At 30.1% G+C, this 5,299-nt stretch overlaps 1 long non-coding RNA gene across 1 annotated transcript; it reads left to right on the forward strand.

Moving 5' to 3' along the window:
* Positions 1-906: 906 nt before the first annotated feature.
* Positions 907-5,249, forward strand: LOC111617147. Its single transcript, XR_002755381.1, has 3 exons — positions 907-998; positions 3,953-4,086; positions 5,102-5,249. It is a non-coding gene; the product is annotated as an uncharacterized LOC111617147 (long non-coding RNA).
* Positions 5,250-5,299: the final 50 nt, after the last annotated feature.

Here is a 5,299-nt window from a genome sequence, read left to right on the forward strand (position 1 = left end):
GCCTAAACTCTCTGTAGCGTGGCGCTGGACGGCGGAAAGTAGTTTGGATGCTCGTCCGCGATGACGAGTTGGCAATGACGTTTTACGCGTCCCTTTTAGCGTCTTTATACGAATATTGTCGCACTTTTTTCACCGCGTTATAGGAATCTACGTTATAGGAACTCGCATTATAGGGGGTCTACTGTATATACTCAAAAATAAAGTGCCATCGGTAGCAAATACATGAAACACAAGTGTATAGAATAACACACCATAATTGTAGTGCCATCTAGGAATGGAATTTTCATAAAAATTGTACTTTTTTAAATTGTAGATAAATCGTCAAGTGATTGGTTTAAAAACGTATTTCGTGATGATATATTGTCAAATAATCATAAAAGGATAATCACCCAATATGGCACTCAGCTGGCTATAACTTTACCCTGGAATGGTGTGTGTGTGTGTGTGTATATATATACACCATACCACATATATATATATAGTTCCATGATTATTGACCATGGATGTAGGAGTTGGTGTCGTGAGTAACCATGGATAGTATATATTTAAATGAGAAAATTTGAAAAAAAAATTTTCTTAAGAAACGATGAACCAACTGATTTTTTAATCCTGGAGGATATATATATACACCTACAGATATCATCTGCATAATGTCAGTAATTTCAAAAAATCACACAGTCTGCTCAAAAACATTTTTCAGGAATCTATTTCTGATTATTTTATATGGGAAAAATTATAATGCATAGGATACTCAAAACTGTGTTGTTTTGAGTACCTTATATATTATATGAAGTTTGTATATTAAAATCATATCAATACTCTCTTGAAAATATTAATTTGGAAAACATTCTGTATACATTTGTATAGAAATTCCTCTTATCATATTATACTTTTTATTGTATAACAGTTGTTCTATATTTAAATTTTAGGAACCCAGTAGACATGGTGATGCACTGTGGGTGAAATATGATGAATTGCCAGAAGAAACCAAAGTAAAGGTTAGATATTGTATTTATTTTTAATTATATGTTTTTTAGTTATTTTAATTTTATATGAATTTTTATTTCATTTTAATTTGTAAAGTTGATTTTGATATTTGTGTGATAAAAGTAATAAAATAAATTGTTAGATTAATTATTACAATTTTTGTGTTACTACACAATTAAACTTTTAGGGTTTATCACACTGACCTAGTCATAGTTATAATAGGGAAAGAAGCTATAGCAATATAATTGTTGGATTAATCATAAGTTCATAAGCTATTTATAAGGCTGAAATGTGTTTTTATTTTGTTTTGCAGAATGCAATAAAAACATGCATATTCAAATATAAACAGGAAATTTTCAGGTTTCTTTCTAAAGATTGATTCTGGATTTCCTAATCATTTTCCATTCTTAAGCTTGATGTTTATTAAGATAAGAAAGTTCTACCTTTCTACTTTTAAGAACAAATATGAAATAAATGCATTAGATATGTTCTAATGCATAAAATATTTCAAACATAAAAATCACTGATTAAACAAAACAGAAATTAGGCAATAAAAATTTATTGTCACAAATGAGTTTGCTGTTGCTGAATCTGAACCTCTGGACATAGTTTGAATCCTCATAAAAATTTATATATACAGAGTGTCCCAAAAAAATGTATACACACTTTAAACATTTATAAAGTCAATGTTTATTAAAATATATTTCATTTTCAAAATGTAATAGAATCTACAGATTATTATTTGTTTTGTCAACACCTGTTTTTAAACTGACATCTGTTTTAGTCTAGGCACTGCTGACAATGTGAAGCAATGGAATCACAAAAATTATGAAACATTTCATTTGGTATTTGCTCAAATTCTCGTTCAATGGCTGCTCTCAATTCAGTGACTGTTGCAGGTTTCATAACATAGACTTTGTCTGTTAAGTATCCTCATAAAAAGAAATCTAATGGTGTGAGGTCTGGTGAACGTGGAGGGTATTCTACAAAACTCCTTTATCCAATCCACCTGTTTGGTAAGATCTCATTGATGTGGGATTTAACATCGTGATGATAGTGTGGAGATGCCCCATCTTGCTGAAAATAAAACTCCTCATCTTCTAAGTCCTCTAATGCTTGGCATGACACTGTTGCAGCAAGTTCAGGTAAACAGGACCAGTTACAGAAGTGTCAAAAAAGATTGGTCCAATTAATACTCTTGATGATAAACCACACCACACTGTAAATCCTGGTAAATTAACATGATGTTCCACCATAACATGCAGATTATCAGGTCCCCAGTAGGTGCAATTGTGGCAGTTAATTGTGCCATTTAATTTGAATGTAACCTTCTAAACTGCATTTTCACACTTTCAGTAGCATTTTAGTGTGAATTTCCTTTGTTCAAAGCTTAGTTTGACTTACATTATTAATTTTAATGGGTTTAACATGGAAATAAAAAACATCAGTTGAGCTATCAGCTGTTAAAGTGTATATATATTTTTTTGGGACACCCTGTATTTTCATTTAAAATTTATTTGACAGAGGAACAGAGAAACACTGTAAGTCCTAAGGTCCAACCATCTCCAGTTGTGATTAGAATTTGGCATTGAATTAAACATTGATGTTGACCTCTCCTGCAGTTGGAGTTGGTCTCAAATTATATGAGCACAGGCATGAGACCAATCAAAAAGTATAGATAGGGAACTAGATCAATCAGAATTGGCAATCAAAAGGACCAAACTGTTAAAATCCCATGTCTCGAGGACACGGAGTTGCTCTCAAAGTTTCTTACAGGTGTTCATTCATTTCAATCAATGGGTTCAATATTCTTACTTGCAAGAGCTTTTCTTGTTCCATACTTTTAGTTATTTACAAAGATTCCTTCATTTCCTTTAGGACTTACCTATGAGAGGTTACGTCTTCAACAGGCCACTTTTCCTCTCATAGGCACTGGGATTTATCCTGATTCCATTCATAATTCTGACAACCAGCCTACTCATCCAACAAAGATTCTCAGCCATCAGAAGTCACATTCCTCATATTTTCCTTCAGACACTTGATATGCCAATGGACTGAAGCCTGACACCAGAGTTTCATTGAAATAAGGCAGCCGAGTTCTTTGCATAAAGAGGTACTGCTTCTGTCCTTTCATCAACATCTCACTGCCATTTTTACTCATCAACATCAGCTATTTTAATGGACTCTCAAGGAAAAGCCAAATCAATTCCTATGAGGACTGAAACTTATTTAAATTTGTGCCTCTTGGAAGACTGTGGAAAATTATTAAAATTAATCTCTCTCTAATAAGCAGTTCTCTGTCAAAATTAGGTTCTTGCCTCAGTAGCCATACCACCCCACATACAACATGTTGTCTCTTGTGCCATCCTGAGCAGTCAGTGCTCCTCTAAAATAGTGTCGACTGCATTACCATAGACTTATATCAAGGCTACAAACAACTTCATGGAGCTCCTCACATGAAACAATAACTGGCAGAAAGCATTGCTGCATGATAGCTTGAAAATTTTGTTTTATATATTTTCAGATGGCAAAGTCTGAATTTTCCATTAAAAAAGTAATTTTTGTATATTATAGTATTGTGTACAAAAGAATGAGTTGTCAAAAAGTGAAATATCTGAAAATTAAACACTCTTAAAAATGTTTAATTTTCAGATATTTGACTTTTATATTTGATATATCTAAATAATCATTGTGGAATTAATAAAATGCAAATAAATAATCATTACTTAATTTTTGGCTAGCTATACTTATAAGACTTATGGTTAAAGTTATTTATAATGTTTAACTTAGTTCTGTTTTTTTTTTTCTGGATTTGTTATTTATTTTGAAATACATTGACTGGAGTCCAAATTTAATTTCATAATTTTAAACATTTCTTTTTGTTTTGAAGTTTTTGAACTTCATTTCTTTTTATGAAAAATTTAAATATTGTTTTGTTATTGAATAAAATAATTTTCATTTACAGATTGAAGGGATGAAAGTAATGGTTAGATGGTTGTTGGGATTGAAAACAGCAGTACCATCTGCAACTTCAACTCTTCGTTTATTAACAAGTGTAATCTTGCATCATGGTGATCTTATGGAAAAAGGACATGTTTCGTGAGTATATTTTTATTATGTTTGTTATGGTATTTCTTAAAGCAAATCTGTTTAATACAGTCCATATAGATTTTAAAAGATAACCTATACAAAATAAAATAAACAAACACCTTTCTCTATTCCAGCACAATGTTTGATGTGTTAAAACCTATACTTTCTCATGCAATATATTCAGTACTAATGAAATTATAAGAGTATTGAAAATAATTTAGAAGTTAATTTACATTAAATTGATTATGTATTTTTGAGTGGATTTATGTTATTTCACATTGCAAAACTTATTTACTTTATGTAAGAAAAATTTTAAATTTGAGTTTTTTTAAAATCAAACAATCTGTCAGATTATCAGCTATTTTCAGGCTACGTTAATAATTAGTTACCAATTAATTTGACTATAGGAAGGTGGATATACCTCTGTATAATATTAATTTTAATAATTATAATAAACTAATTCTTAATTTAGAAATTTCTGGAAGAAAAGAATCTGCCTGGTGCAAGACTTGAACTTGCTTACCATGCAGACATGTTACTGATTACACAATCCAGATTTCATAACCCATATGTAGTGTGGGTTAGATATTAATTTAGATTATGTCTGGATTAATTTACATATAATATATTGGTTATATCTAAATTAATAGTACTGGAAGCAAAAATCAGATGGAAGTCTAGGTAGTGTAAGCAGAAGTTGTGATTTTGCTATTATATTTGAGTTTTTCTTGAAGTAAGATAAGAGATACAGAATATTTATCAAGGAAAATTTAATGGTTTTTTTTAATTTTATCAATAGGATAAAATCAATTATGGAATATTAAATATAGTTGATTGCTTCTTTTTATATTTTATACCATATTATTAAAACTTAACTAAGCAAGCTTCTATAAGTAAAAAAATTATTTGAGTGAAAATTTATTTGTTAAAACACAATATAGCCCATTTATTTTAAAAATCTTGATTACATAACATAAAGAACTGTGTAAATTGACTGTAATATCAAGAAATTATTTTTTTCCAGCCCCATGGAAAAGTCTTGGTTAAGATATATGGCTGCTTCATGTATATTGAAACTTTGCCAAGAACCGCTTTATGCTGAAGCAATGGCATTAGAACAGTTTCAGACATTGGCATTTGTTATAAATGTAAGTAATTCATAAACTATTCATTGATTATAATTTGCTCTTAGTCAGTTTCATTGTAGATTACTGATTAATAT

The sequence above is a fragment of the Centruroides sculpturatus genome, unplaced genomic scaffold, assembly GCF_000671375.1.
Source record: "Centruroides sculpturatus isolate CEXI.00-Female unplaced genomic scaffold, Cexi_2.0 scaffold4964, whole genome shotgun sequence".
In the NCBI taxonomy this organism is placed as follows: Eukaryota; Metazoa; Arthropoda; class Arachnida; order Scorpiones; family Buthidae; genus Centruroides; species Centruroides sculpturatus.